This window comes from Tamandua tetradactyla, chromosome 14 (genome assembly GCF_023851605.1).
Source record: "Tamandua tetradactyla isolate mTamTet1 chromosome 14, mTamTet1.pri, whole genome shotgun sequence".
NCBI lineage: Eukaryota > Metazoa > Chordata > Mammalia > Pilosa > Myrmecophagidae > Tamandua > Tamandua tetradactyla.
The window spans coordinates 65134617-65150875 of NC_135340.1; the positions used below are offsets into that span (position 1 = coordinate 65134617).

General features: G+C 37.8%; 1 protein-coding gene and 1 pseudogene across 6 annotated transcripts in view; both read right to left on the minus strand.

Moving 5' to 3' along the window:
- The window catches only part of TRPM7 (transient receptor potential cation channel subfamily M member 7), a 258369-nt gene that overhangs the window by 105417 nt on the left and 136693 nt on the right, over positions 1-16259 (minus strand). The window lies entirely within an intron of this gene.
- Positions 1122-15017, minus strand: LOC143656099 (la-related protein 7-like; annotated as a pseudogene).

The following is a 16259-nucleotide window of genomic DNA, read 5'->3' on the forward strand; positions in this document are numbered from 1 at the left end:
GATAGGGAGGTAGATTCAAGGAAGTAAGCCAAGCCACACTTCTTGAACACAGCACCCACCTGTCCCACAGGCGCCACTCCCATGACCAGAGAACCGCAACCCCCAGCCCTAAGCACCACTGCCCTGCCTCCTTCGAACTGGCGCATCATTGCTCTGCACCCTCACCCTGGCACAGGGGCACCCACACCCAAGCTGTCCCTGCATGCACCATGTACATCCATTCCCCATGCACTTCCTCTCTGCCCTGCGCACATGCATATATGTGCCACAGCCCCCTGTGCACACATGCACCTGCACCCAGTTCACACCCATGCCCCTCCACCACACTCCAATCTCCCCATGCCCTGTCCCCTTGTGCAACAACATCCTTGGTGGCCCGAAATCCATTCTCCAATTCCCAGTACCCCCACATTCCATACATGCACCAACACCTGCTTGCACACCTGCCCCCATCCCATGCACTGCTGCTCCCAATGCCAAGGACCCTGACACCACACCCTGCACCACCCACACCCACGCAGAACACCCGCCTCCTACCATGCCCTGCCACCATGTCTCCCACACTGTACACTGCCCCTATGCTTCAAGGCCTGCCCAATCTGCACCTGCCTTTCACTGCCCCTGCAATGACTCCCCACACTACCAGACACCAACGTAGCACCTCCACCCCATGCCTAGCCCTGTACTGTGCCTGCCACTACACTGCTGCACCACATCCCATGCCTTGCATCCTACCCCAAGCCTATCTCACATATATGAAACCTTAGACTACTGAGGGAAATCAACTTTCAAAGTAACGGTATCAAGATAATTAAATGCCTCATGGACAACACAAAATCTCAATGTATATGAAGATGCAGAGATATAACCCCAAACCAAATTAAAATACTGGAGGAGACAGACACTTTGGAATAACTAATCAAAAACGTTCATACAACTCTAATACATAAATTCAATGGGTTGGCAAATGACATGAAGGAGACCAAGAATACACTAGAATAGCATAAAGATAAATTAAAAAGAATAAACAGAAAAACAGAAGATATCATACAGATAAAAGGTACTGTATACCAAATAAAAAATACATAGAGATACACAATAGCAGATGTGAAGAGGTGGAAGGAAAAATAAGCAAACTAGAGGACAGGACAATATATTTCAAATTTATAAAAGAACAAATGGCAAAAAAGATGGAAAAGTTTGAACTGGACTTTAGAGAACTGATGACAACATGAAGCTCACAAATATAAGAATTACTAGTGTGCCAGGAGAAGAGGACTAAAGAAGATTAGTTGGGGAGAAGATGGGGAAAACTTCCCGTCCTATATAAAAGACATAAATATGCAAACCAAAGAAGCCTAATGAACCACAAATAGAATAAATCCAAATAAGTCTATCCCAAGACACATAATAATCAGTTAGTCAAATGTTGAACAGAAGCAGAAAATCCTGAAAGAAGCAAAAGAAAAATGATCTATTACATACAAGGAAACCACATAAGACTGAGTTGGGACTATTCAACAGGCACCATGAAGACAAGAACACAGTGTTATGACATATTTAAGATGCTGAAGAGAAAGACTTCCAGCCAAGAATTCTGTACCTAGCCAAACTGTCCTTCAAACATGAGAGAGATATTAAAACAAATGCTGAGAGAATCTGTCAACAAGATCGTGCCCTAAAAGAAATGCTAAAAGGAGTTCTGTATGCTGAAAAATAAAGACAGGAGAGGGAGATCTTGAGGAGCACACAAAATTGAAGAGTACCAGTAAAGGTAATTTAAAGGATAAAAAGAGAAAGGGGGAAGTGAATACATAGATCTGACAAAAAAAATCCAAATGATAAATGGTAGATTAAGGAATGCTTTTATAAGTGTCTGTTTTGCCCTTCAGTGTTCTCACTGTTTGCCTCATGTACTGTGGAGAACTCTGGCTTGGTGCATAAATATTTATAAAATAAATAATCTATGGATAACTGATCTTTGATAAGGTAGTCAAGCCAACCCAACCCGGACAGAACAGCCTCTTCAATAAATGGTGCCTGGAGAACTGGATATCCATATGCAAAACAATGAAAAAGAATCCATATCTCAAACCCCAAGCAAAAATGAACTCAGGGCGGGCCATGGTGGCTCAGCAGGCACAGTTCTTGCCTGCCATGCTGGAGACCTGGATTTGATTCCTGGTGCCTTGCCCATGCAAAAGAAAAAAAAAAAGGATTCAATAAGGATCAAAGACTTAAACATACATTGGTAACAGAGACCAGCAGGAGTTAGAAACAGGGTAAGATAATGGGTAACTGGAGCTGAAGGGATACAGACTGTGCAACAGGACTAGATACAAAAACTCAAAAATGGACAGCACAATAATACCTAATTGTAATGTAATTATGTTAAAACACTGAATGAAGCTGCATCTGAGCTATAGTTTTTTTTGTTTGTTTGTGTCTTTTGTTTTTTTTCTTTTTCCTTTTTATATATATATATTTTTTATTTTTTATTATTATTATTATTTTCTCTATATTAACATTCTATATCTTTTTCTGTTGTTTTGCTAGTTCTTTTCCTAAATCGATGCAAATGTACTAAGAAATGATGATCATACATCTATGTGATGATATTAAGAATTACTGATTGCATATGTAGAATGGAAAAAAAAAAAAGACTTACACATTATAGCTAAGACCATAAAATTTTTAGAAGAAAATGTATGGAAATATCTTATAAATCTTGCAATAAGAGGGGAATTCCTAGACCTTACACCCAAAGCATGAGACTGAAAAAAAGAAATAAGATAAATGGGAACTCCTCAAAATTAAATACTTTGGTACATAAAGACTTTATCGAGAAAGTAAAAAGGCAGCATATGCAATGGGAGAAAATATTTGTAAACCACATATTGGATAAGGGTTTAGTATTCAGAATATATAAAGAGATTCTTTAACTCAACAACTAAAAGACAAACAACTCAATTAAAAAATGGGCAAAAGACAAGTACAGACACTTTTCAGAACAGGAAATACAAATGGCTAAGAGGCGCAGGAAAAGATACTCAACTTCACTGGCTATTAGGGAAATCAAATCAAAACCACCATGAAATATCATCTGACACCCACTACAATGGCCATTATAAAACAAACAAACAAACAAAAAACAGAAAATAACAAGTGCTGGAGAAAATGTGGAGAAAGAGGCACACTTATCCACTGTTGGTAGGAATGTAAAATGGTACAACCACTCTGGAAGGCAGTTTGGTAGTTCCTCAGGAAGCGAAGTATAGAACTGCCATATGATCCAGTTATCCCATTACTAAGTATAATATACAGAGGAACTGAGGGTGAGGATACAAATGGACATTTGTACACCACTGTTCACAGCAGCATTATTTATGACTGCCAAGAGATGGAAACAGCCCAAATGTTCATAAACGAATAAGTGAGTAAACAAGCTGTGGTTAAATACATATGACGGAACATTATACAACCACAGAACAGAATAAAGTCATGAAGCATGTAATAACATGAATGAATCTTGAGGACATGACGTGGAGTGAAATTAGCCAGAAACGAAAGGATAAATACTGTATGGTCTGACTAATATGAACTAACATTAATGAGTAAACTCTGAGAACTGAAGTTAAGAACACAAGATATCAGGAGACAGAAATAGGGTAGAGATTGGGCAATTGGTGCAGACTGCAACAGGATGGATTGTAAAAATTCAGAAATGGCTAGCACAATAGTACCTGACTGCAGCACAATAATATAAGTACAATGATTGAAGCTGAATGTGACTGACTGAGGAAGAAGGACTGGGGGCATGTATGAAACCAGAAGGGAAGATAAAGAATAAAGACTGAGAAGGTATAAATTAGGAATGCCTAGAGTGGACAATGATGGTGATTAAACGTAGAAATACAAATAAGTTTCTGCCTCACGGAGAACAAATGAACAGCAACATTGCAGGGTGTTCAAAATAGATGGTACATGGGAAAAAGTACAATCAATAAAAGCGAGGGTCTATAGTCAACAGTAACACTGTAATATGCTTCCATTGAATGTAACAAAGGCATTATTCCAAAACTAAATGTCAACAAGCAGGGTTGGGGTGGGGATGGGGGGATGGGGGAGGCATATGGATTCTACGTGGAAGAGAAAGAAACGTCTTCATATAGGTTATGGTAGCGAAGGCATGTCTATATACCCAGGTTGGCCTGTATAATGTGTGAATAAAACTTTAAAAATGAACAGAGAGAAACGAGTGCTAGAGAAAATGCAGAGAAAGAAATGTACCTATTCGCTGTTGGTAGGAAAACTGAGAGGTGCAGCCCCTTGAAGGGCAGTGTGGTGGTTCCACAGGAGGCTAGGGGTGGGGTTGCCATATGATCCTGAAAGCCTGTTGCTCAGTGTACACCTGAAGGAACTGAGCATGGGGAAATGAATTGACATTTGCACACTGATGTTTATGGCAACAATGCTCATGATTCACAATGGATGGAAGTGGTCTAAGGATACAATGACTGAGCGATGGAAGGGGGAACTATGGTGCATATATACACAACAGACTACTCAGCAGCCAACAGAAGGAATGAAGTTGGGAAGCATGCAACTAAGTGTATGAACCTTAAGAACTGTATGTTGAATGAAATGTCAAAAATAAAAAGAAAAATGTCATCATGCCTCAATGATATGAACTAACTATAAGATAGAAACTTGATGAACTGAAGTCAAGAACATGGGTTATCAGGTTGGGGCCTATCATAAAGAGTCCTAGATTGAAAGCTCTTACAACAGTCACATCTATTCCAGAACTGTAAAAGTTATTTCTAAATTCTAAACAAGTAAGCTGTTTGTTTATAACCTGGTCATTCTCAGAAACTGCGGGTACTTATGTGACACCTGAGCGCTCTGAAGCTATGAAAGTCAGCAGTACACCATTTAGGAACTGTTTAAAAAATTTAAAAAGTGATCAGATTTTGAGTAGAGATATGAATAAAGCTGACTAGATAGGACTAAGGTATATCAGAATACAGGGTAAAGATGATATCATCCACATTTTAAAATTTCAACTCTGTGAGACCAAAGGGAGAGATGTTTATTCAGTGCAAAATTTACATTTTGGGTAGTGCATTTCCTAATTTAACTTGTTTGTTCTTTAGTTGAACATCAATAAGTACATGGAATCTTGAATAGGGCGTGAGATTTTGTTAGCTTTTCCAGGTTAGTTTGATGTCCAGATACATCAGAAGGTAATTTGGGCAATAATTACCAATAAATAAAGAAGTATTTGTTAATTCTCCTTGATGGACTGGGGAGAAAGGAAATATTCAATTCGTCCATTTGGAGCAATTCTGATACCCTCGTAAACAGTGGGGACAAACAATTCAATAGACTGAGCCCTTGATCTTGGGATTTGCCCCTATGAAACTTATTCCTGTAAAGGATAGGCTAAGCCTACTTAAAATTAGGCCCAAGACTCACCCCCAGAGAACCTCTTTTGTTGCTCAATGTGGCCTCTCTCTCTCTCTAAGCCAACTCAGCAGGTAAACTCATTGCCCTCCCCCTAAATGGGACATGACTCCCAGGGGTGTACATCTCTCTGGCAATGTGGGACAGAAACCCAGGAATGATCTGGGACCCAGCATCAAGGGATTGAGAAAGCTTTCTTGATCAAAAGGAGGAAGAGAGAAATGAGACAAAGTTTTAGTGGTTGAGAGATTTTCTCATGCATTACAGATACTTATTTTTAGTTTATGCTGTGTTGGAGTGGCTGGAGAGAAGTACCTGAAGCTGCTGACTTGTTCCAGTAGCCCTGAAGTTTCTTTCTTTCTTTTTTTTTTTTACATGGGAAGGCTCCAGGAAGCAAACTAGGGTCTCTGGCATGGCAAGCCAGAATTCTGCCACCTAACCACCACTGCACCACCCAGTGGTCTTGATTCTTGAAAATGATTGTATAAAGATGCAACTTTTACAATGTGACTGTGCGAGCATGAAAACCTTGTGTCTGATGCTCTTTTTACCCAGGGTATGGACAGATGAGTAAAAAAAATATGGATAAAAAATAGGGGGTGAACTAAACACAAGGATATACATTTTTTTCTAGTACTCATGGAACATTCTCCAGGATAGATCATATGCTGGGGCACAAAATAGGTCTTTATAAATTTAAAAACACTGAAATTATTCAAAGCCCTTTCTGGGAACACAATGGTATGAAGCTGAATCTCAACAACCACCAAAGAATGAGAACATTGACAAACAGATGGAAATTAAATAACACACTCTTAAACAACCAGTGGGTCAAAGAAGAAATTGCTAGAGAAATCAGTAGCTATCTGGAGACGAATGAAAACGAGAATACAATTTATCAGAACTTATGGGATGTAGCAAAGGCTGTGCTGAGAGGGAAATTTATTGCCATAAATGCCTATATTAAAAAACAAGAGCAAAAATTGAGGACGTAACAGCTCACCTCAAGGAACTTGAGAAAGAACAGCAACCTAACCCCAAACCAAATAGAAAAAGAAAAATAACAAAGATTAAAGCAAAGATAAACAAATGGGAGAAAAAAGAATAGAAAGAATCAATAAAAACAAAAGTTGGTTCTTTGAGAAAATCAATAAAATTGATGGGCCACTAGCAAGACTGATAAAGAGAAAAAGAGAGAGGATGCAAATGTACAAAATCAGAAATGAGAAGGGGTGTAAACCACAGACCCTGAAGAAATCAAAGAATCATAAGAAGATACTGTGAACAGCTATATTTCAACAAACTACACAACTTAGATAAAATAGACAAATTCCTGGAAGCACAAACAAGCTACACTGACTCAGGAACAAACAGAAGATCTCAACAAACCAATCACAAGTAAAGAGATTCAATCAGTCATCAAAAATCTTCCTACAAAGCAAAGCCCAAGGCCAGAAGGCTCACTGTAGAATTTTATCAAACATTCCAAAAAACAACTAACACCAACCCTGCTCAAACTTTTTCAAATAATTGAGGAAAAAGGAACACTTCCTAACTCATTTTATGAGGCTAACATCACGTTAATACCAAAACTGGGTAATAATGCTACAAGAAAGGAAAACTAAAGGCAAATCTCCCGAATGAACATAAATGTCAAAATTCTCAAGAAAATATTAACAAATTGAATCCAATAACACATTAAAAGAATTATACACCACAACCAAGTAGGGTTTATACTAGGAATGCAAAGATGGTTCAATGCAAGAAAATCAATTATGCAATACAGCACATTAACAAATTGAAAGGGAAAAAAATCACATGATCATCTTGATTAATGCTGAAGAAGTATTTGGCAAAATTCAACATCCTCTTTCTAATAAAAACACTCCAAAAGATAGGAATCAATGTGATAAAGGGAATATATGAAAACCGATAGCCAGCATCATACTCAATGGAGAAAGATGAAAGCCTTCCACCTAAGAGCAGGAACGAGACAAAGATACCCACTGTCACAACTATTACTGAACATTGTGCCAGAAGTTTGAGCTAAAGTAATCAGGCAGAACAAAGAAATAAAAGGCATCCAACATGGAAAGGAAGAATAAAACTCTAATTATTTGCAGATGACATAATACTATACTTGGAAGATCTTGAGAAATCTACGGTAAAGTTACTTGAACTAATAAACAAATACAGCAAAGTGGCAGGATATAAAAATTAATGTGCAAAAATCAGTAACATTTCTATACACAAGCAATGACCTAGCTGAGGAATCGGTTAAGGAAAAGCTTCCATTCAAAATAGCAATTAAAAGAATCAAGTACTTAGGAATGAACTTAACTAGGGACATAAAGGAAAACTACATAAAAAACACAGAAAACTACGTAACATTGCTAAAAGAAATGAAAGGAGATCTAAGTAGGCGGAAAGACATTTCCTGCTCATGGATGGGAAAGCAAAATATAGTTAAGATGTTAATTCTACCCAAACTGATCTACAGATTGAACACAGTATCAATCAAAATTTCAACAACCTACATTGAAGACATGGAAAAGCTAACTACCAAATTCAGCTGAAAGGGAAAGAGATCCCAAATAGCTAAAAGCATCCTAAAAAAGAACAAGTGGTGGGATGATAAATACTCCCTCACTTTAAAATCTTCTATAAAGCCACAGTAGTCAAAACAGCATGGTACTGGCACAAAGATAGAAGCATTGACCAAGGAAATCGAATCAAGAGTGCAGATACAGACCACCAAATCTGTGGTCACCTGATTTTTGGCCCCCTAAATCCTCTGAACTGGGACAAAACAGTCTTTTCAAAATTTGGGCATGGAAAAATTGGATATAAATAGTCAAAAGAATGAAACAGGACCCCTATTTTACACCCTATACAAAAATTAACTCAAAATGGCTCAAACACCTAAATAAAAGAATTAGCACCATAAAGCTTCTAGAAGAAAATGTAGGGAAACATCTTTAAGACCTAGTAATAGGAGGTAGCTTCCTAAACTTCACACCCAAAAAATAAAAGGAAAAAAAAAAAGATAAATGGGAACTCCTCAAAATCAAATGCTTTTGCACCTCAAAAGATTTTGTCATAAGGGTGAAGAGGCAGCCAACTGTCTCGTCACAGGGCTGACGGTTTCCTTTTGAACACAGCCTACAGCATGCAATAGCAGTTTTTCCCCTGTACGCTGGACTTAAACACTCTTTGTACACGCATCATACCTTTGAAATAGTTCTTACAAGAAGTAATTTATATCTCTAGTGTTAATCAGGGAGACATGTAGATCTGTACAACGGCTTTCAATCTTATTCATCTTCAATATGGTAATATTACTTACAGATCCACTAGCGAATCGCCTTTACTTCTATTCCCTTACACTGGAGTTCAACCTCATTAGCTAATGGTTCACCCATCTCAAGCTTCTATGTAGCTGTAAGTTCCCTTTATTCTGTATTATAAGCCTCTGATTATACCTTTATACTGATCATAAAAGTGGAATCATACTGTATCTATCCTTTTGTGTCTAGCTTATTTCACTCAGCATTATGCCCTCAAGGCTCATCCATCTTGTCATGCTTCAGGACATCATTTTGTCTTACTGCTGCATAATATTCCAACATTACAAATATACTACATTTTGTTAATCCACTCGTCTGTTGATGGGCATTTGATTTGTTTCCATCTTTTGGCGATTGTGCATAATGCTGCTATGAACATCGGTGTGCAAATGTCTGTTTGTGTCATTGCGTTCATCTCTTCTGGGTATACACCAAGTAGTGCTATTGCTAGCTGTAGGGCAACTCAATATTTAGTTTCCTAAGGAACAGCCAAACAGTCTTCCATAGTGGCTGTACCATTATATATTTCAAGCAGCAGTGCATAAGTGTTCCAGTTTCTCCACATCCTCTCCAACATTTATAGTTTCCTGTTTAATAGCAGCCATTCTTATAGGTGTGAGGTGGTATCTCATTGTAGTCTCGATTATTTCCCTTACAAAATGAGCATCTCTTCAGGTGCTTTGGGGCCACCTGTATTTGCTCTTCAGAAAAATGCCTATTCATATCTTTAGTCCATTTTATAATTGGGGTAGTTTGTTCTTTTGTTGTTTAGTTGTATAATTTCTTTTTATATAAAGGATATCAAACCTAGGTTCAATATGTGATTTCCAAATATTTTCTCCCTTTGAGAGGTAAAAAATGCGGGGAGGCACAAGAGTGAAGAGTAGGTCTAGATTTCCTATTAGGTGAGAGTGTGTTTACTGGTTTCCCTTCTCTTGGGAACAATAAAATTATCTAAAATTGAGAATGTTGATGGACTGTGGAGTTTGGGCACTATACATGATCCATGATGAATGCAGGTGGCTGAAGGATGCATGGACTGAGAAGTACATTGGTGAACGATGGTGTATGGTTATAAATGACGGTTGTGCTGCTACAAAAAGGAACCAAGCCGTGAGGCATGCAATGATGTGAATGAATATGTGGGACATTTGGTGATACAAAAGAAGACAGAAACAAAACACCAACAATGGTATGGTCTCCTTAAAAAATGCTTATAAGAAACAAAGGCCTAGACTGTAGGCTTTTATAGCAGGCACATTAAGTTTGGAGCGTTGATTACTATTTCTGGATTTCGAAAAGCTGTCATATATATATGTTTAAAATATATATATATAATATATATATATATTTAAAAAAACCCTGATATCTAGAGATAAGAAGGAAGCTGATCAGGTTGAGATTAAAGTAATTCAGAACACAGGGGTAAGGAAGACAGTGCCTATATTTTAGAAGCACACATACTCTTTGAGACCAAAAGAAGAAAGGTTTATTTGGCTTGGAACTGAAATTTTCTGAAGCGCATAATCTAACTTGACCTATCTGTAAAGCTCATTTGAACAACTGAAAAATCTGAACAATTGAACAACTGAAACACCAGGAGGAGCTTAATCCTGTATATATTACTGTAAAGCGTGAATACATCTTAGAGTATATTAAGCAGATAATCAAAAATTATTAGCAAAGTCCCTTGAGGGATGGGACAAAGAATATAGAACTATTAAATCTTACAATCAAGGAATCCCATGATACTGTGTCAAACTTTAGGGACACCCAAATCAATAGGCCATGGTCTCAATCCTGAGGCTTACTCTCGTGAAGGTTATGAAGGTAGTGGAGAAGCTTTGATTACCTATAGGTATACCTCAGAGTTATTTCTAGAAGACCTCTTTTGTTGCTCAGATGTGGTCTCAGGCTCTCTAAGCCCAACTCTGCAAGTGAAATCACTGCCCTTCCCTCTATGTGGGACATGATATCCAGGGGTGAAAGTCTCCCTGGCAACGTGGGAAAGGACTCCTAGGGATGAACCCAGCCCTGGCACTATGGGATCAACAATTCCATCCTGACCAAAAGAGAGAAAAGAAGTATAACAAATAAAGTATCAGTGGCAGAGAGAGTTCAAATAGAGCTGAGGCTACTCTGGAGGTTGCTCTTATGCAAGCTTCAGTTAGACCTTGATACCTATCATAACCTGCCAAACCCCAACCAGGATCATTCCAGCCAACTGTAAAGAATACCTAGGACAATATATAAGATTCTGCGAGGATTCCATGCACTAGATTAACTTTCCAGAAACCTACAACCTCCAGATAGGCCCCTGATCCAGAAAAGTCCTGAAACCTAGAGGGCCCAGCCTCTCCAGAACATCAGATAGTTGCATCTCCCTACCCTATAGTAGTGAAAGAACTGTCCAATATGAAAAGTTAGAATGGGCATAGCCCAAACACCCCTAAACAGAGGGATGGAAAGATCAAACGTGATGGTGTAGGTATACAGTGAAGACAGGATTTAACAAATGAATATGAACATTAAATTGATACCTCTTTTAGTCTCCAGTATCTTAAAGCAGTAGCGGTCAAACTTAAAATTGTGGAACTGTAATCTTATCAAACTCTGAAATATGTTCTAAAACTAATGGTGGTGCTGTGCTTTGAAATTTATTGTTTTGTTCACATATCGTTTTTCACAAAAAAGAAATTTAAAAAGTTGATTGTGGTGATAAAAAAAATATTGAAGCCTTCTAGCCTCCTATATTCTCGAGCAGCTGAGAGAATCGTCTGGTAGCCCGTGACAAACTCTGGGCTCGGTCCTGTAACTACTTGTTGAAGAGTACTTTGAAAACTATTGCTTTTTTATTTCGTTGCTTTCTATATATGTTATACTAAATAGGGGGAGCAAGGGTAGTTCAGTGGTAGAATTCTCACCTGGCATGCAGGAGGAGACTCAGGTTCCATTTCTGGTCCTTGCATATCCCAAAAAAACAAACAAGCAAAACAAACAAAAACTCAACAAATGGCACTGCAATAACGGATACTCACACAGAAAAATAATGACGTGTGACCCTGCCATATAACAGACAAAAAAAAATTAAATAAAGTATATTAAAAAAAAGACAAAGGGTAAAATAAATCTGGTAGATGGAAACAGTAGTGGTCAAGGAGATGGACTGGTAAGAAGGTGTATGGAATGTATGAGATTTTCTTTTTTCTCTTTCTGGAATGATGCAAATGTTCTAAAAAATGATCGTGGTGGTGAATACACAATTATAATATGATTTTGTAAGCCACTGATTATACACCACATATAGAATGTACGTGTGTCAGGATTTCTCAATAAAAAAAATAAAAATGATTTTTTTTTTTAATGTTGAAAACACATTTATTTACTAAATCAGTTCGAGGCTGATTTACACAAGATGATTTCAACAAATAAAATGTTTAATGAAAATTGTGGTATACAATGTACTTGTCTCTAGAAAAAAGTTTTATTTACAAGTTGAGAATGAAGATACTTCTTTTAGTTAGATATAGGTCTTAGAACAATATTCATTATGCAGCACAACCATAATAGAAGTGGATTTCCTATGAATAGCTCAAGTACCCAGTGAAGCATTATAGGTGAGTCATAGTTTTCTCTTGTTCAATCATATTCAGAAAATCTAATGTGTTTACTTGCTTGCTGAGTCTTTGCCAGTCTAATCTTTTCAGCTTTGGTGATTAACTTCTCAGTGCCTCTTTTCTTTTCTCGAGGTTGATTAAGCTTGGCCTGCCTATCTACCAAAATCTTCTGCCAATACCTCTGTTCATGATCACCAGAAAGGACCTCGAGTTTCCAGCTGTGTTTCTTTTTGATTTCCGTATATGTATTTATTACTGCTTCAGCATCCTCAGGAGTTTTAAATCTAGCATGGCATTCTGTATCTCCTTCTACCATATCAACATAAACAACTTCTGAGATCGCTGCCAAAGTATCCCGGACTTGTTTTCTGCCAGGTAAGGGCTCAGTGCTGACAATCTTCACAATCACTCCACTCACAAACTGTGGTCCCATGGCATTAACTTTCTCCTGGGGGCCACATTCGTCATTATTTGCTTTTTCATTTTTCATTCCTGAATTATTAGGTATACCACGGTCTATTTCCATTTCAGATTTCAATTTTAGTTGGGATATTGTTTTTTTTTAAAGAAGCCATGCTGGCCTTTTGTAGAGCTAAATATTCTTTTTTCAAATTCATCCATTCACTCTTTGATAGTACTCTTAGTGGTATAACCTCTTCTCCCATTTTGTGTCTCTCTTTGTGCTTTTTCTTATGCTTTCTTTTTGATTTTAAGAGGGATCCATCTTTTATATCTCCAGTTTCCTTTTCCTCTTCTGTAGAGAGTTCTAAATCTTTGTTTTCTTTAACTTCTGAAATTTCTTTTTTTTTTTTTTTTTTTTTTTTTTTTTTTTAAGAGAGAGGGAGGAAGGGAAGGAAAGACAGAGAAGGAAGGAAGGATGGAAGGAAGGAAGGGAGGAAGAAAGGGAAACATTTTTAAACATTTTCTTGTTTTATTATATTTTGTTTGTTTGTTTGTTTTTTACATGGGCTGGGGCCGGGAATCGAACCAGGGTCCTCCGGCACGGCAGGCAAGCACGCTTGCCCGCTGAGCCACCGCGGCCCGCCCAGAAATTTCTTTTTTAATGTTTTCTTTTTGGGCTAGTTTTTTTACTTTTGATCTGGGAGCGAGGCATTTTGCATCTTCAGAGCTACTTTTTTCCCTTTTTGCTGTTCTGACTTCAGGTAAGCTGGATGCTTCAGCTTTTTCATGTTTTTTCTTTTTCTTTGAGGGTGGCTTTTGGGGTTCACTGATATCTACCTCGGAGCCCTCAGATGTGGTCCTGGATCTTTTAAGATTAGAGACGCTCTCATTGCTTGTGTCCAAATTTGCCTCTTTGGCTTGGACATTATTTTCCTTCTTCACTCGGCCTTTCTTCTTCTTTTTCTTTTTCTTTTCTTCAGGTACTCTGAGGACAGGAATGGGCTTATTCTTCACTGTTTTAGGAAATATTCCTGGCTTTCTTGGGGCTTCTTCTGGTGGATTGTTAAGAAACTCAATAGCTTTTGCTGCTTGTTCTTTTGTCTCAAATTCCACAAACGCAAATCCTTTTGGGTCTCCAGTAGATTTATAATGTGGGATGCTTATATAAACAACATTGCCACATTTTCCAAATACTCTTTCAATCCAGATGTGATTAACATTTTTGGGAAGTAATTCCACATACACTGTCCGATCATCCTCATCCTTTGGTCTTTCACCCAGGGGCTTTTTTCTCCTAATCCTGGTGCCTTCTAAATCAAGCTCTACAACAGCTGAGCTTTTCAATGCTCTGGCTATAAGTTTTCCATCAGTGGTCAATTTTTTCATTTTGTTAAATGACACGAGAAGTGATGTATCTACATACCCATCTCTAGATTTTTCTATCTGCTCTCAGAGGAATCTATCCTTGTGAAGATTTGCATCTCCAAACCAGAAGTCCACTTGTTTAGCAATATCAGCAAGCACCTGTTTAACTCGAGATCGTTTCTTTTTTTCTACATCCTTTTTCTTTTCAGTGCTTTCCTCTATTGTCTTGTTTTGATTTCCATTTTCAGTTTCCATTTCGATCCAGTTCGCAAAACAGAGGGTCAGAGACTCCAAAAACGATTTTTAAAAAAGTACATGAGGCAAACATTGGCAAAATGGAAGGGAGCAATAGACTTTCTTTTTTTCATTTGTATGCTGTATGGCAGGGGTCACATTTCATTCTTTTTCAATGTGAGAATCTATTATTGCAGCACTTTTTGTTGAATTTTTTGTTTGTTTTTTCTTTCTTTCTTTGTTTAGTTTTTGGAACATGCATGGGCCAGGAATCAAACCCAGGTCTCCCGCATGGCAGGAGAGAATTCTAGCACTGAACTACGCTCGTACCCCCTGGGAGCAATAGACTTTTGTTTGTTTGTTTATCTTTTTGTTTTAAATTTATTTTTTATTAACAAACCAAAACAACATAAAAACATGAACATTCTTAACATATAAACATTCTGTGCATACATTCTGTGTACAAACAATGGCCCACGATATCATCACATACTCGGCGGGCCACAGTGTCTAGTAGGCAGAGTTCCTGCCTGCCATGCCGGAGACCTGGGTTCGAGTCCCAGTGCCTGCTCACGCAAAAAAAAAAAAAAAAAAAAAAAAAAATCATCACATAGTATAGTCATTGCCATGATCATTTTTCAGAACATCTGCATCACTCCAGAAAAGGAAATAAAAAGAAAAAATTCATACATACCACACCCTTTACCCCTTCCTCTCATTGACCACTAACTAGTATTCCCATCTACCCAATATATTTTAACCTTTGTTTCCCCTATTTTTTTAATATCCCTTACCACTCCCTTTCACTGATCACTAGTATTTCACTCTACTCAATTTATTTTAACATTTGTTTCCTCTATTATTTATTTATTTTTAATCATTTTTTACTCATTTGTCAATATCATAGATAAAAGGAGCATCAGAGAAAAGGTTTTCACAATCACAAAGTCACACTGCAAAAGGTATATCATTATACATTCATCTTCAAGAAACACTGCTACTAGAACATGGCTCTACAGTTTCAGGTACTTCCCTCTAGCTTCTCTAATACACCTTAAACTAAAAAAGGGATATCTATAAAATACATGAGAATAACCTCCAGGATAATCTCTCAATTCTGTTTGAAACCTCTTAGTCATTGACACTTTATTTTGTCTCATTTCTCTCTTTCCCCTTTCGGTCGAAGAGTTTTTCTCAATCCCTTGATGCTGAGTCCTAGTTCATGCTAGGATTTCTGTTCCACACTGCCAGGGAGGCTTACACCCCTGGGAGTCATGTCCCACCTAGAGAGGGAGAGGGCGGTGAGTTTGCTTGCCATGTTGGCTGAGAGAGAGAGGCCACAACTGAGCAACAAAAGAGGTTCTCTGGGGGTAACTCTTAGGCCTAATTTTAAGTAGGCTTAGTCTATGCTTTGCGGGTATAAGTTTCATATGAGTATACTCTAAGATTGAGGGGCTTGGCCTACTGATTTGGTTGTCCCCACTGCTTGTGAGAATAACAGGAATTCTCCAAATGGGGAAGTTAAATTGTCCCCTTCTCACCATTTCCCCAAGGGGACTTGGCAAATTCTTTTTTCTTCACTGTTCAAATCACTCTGGAATTTATCAGGGCATCATTCTGCACAAATCTACAAAATCTCATGCCCTATTCAAGGTTCCATGTACTTACGTTGTCCAATTAAATGTGTATATAAGCTATATTAGGAAATCACTAGTCAAAACATAAATTTTGTACCAAATAAACTTTTGCTTTAGCCTCACACATAAGTCAAAGTTTTAAAATATGCATTACCATCTATTTTCAATATCCTGCAATACAGACATTCCTT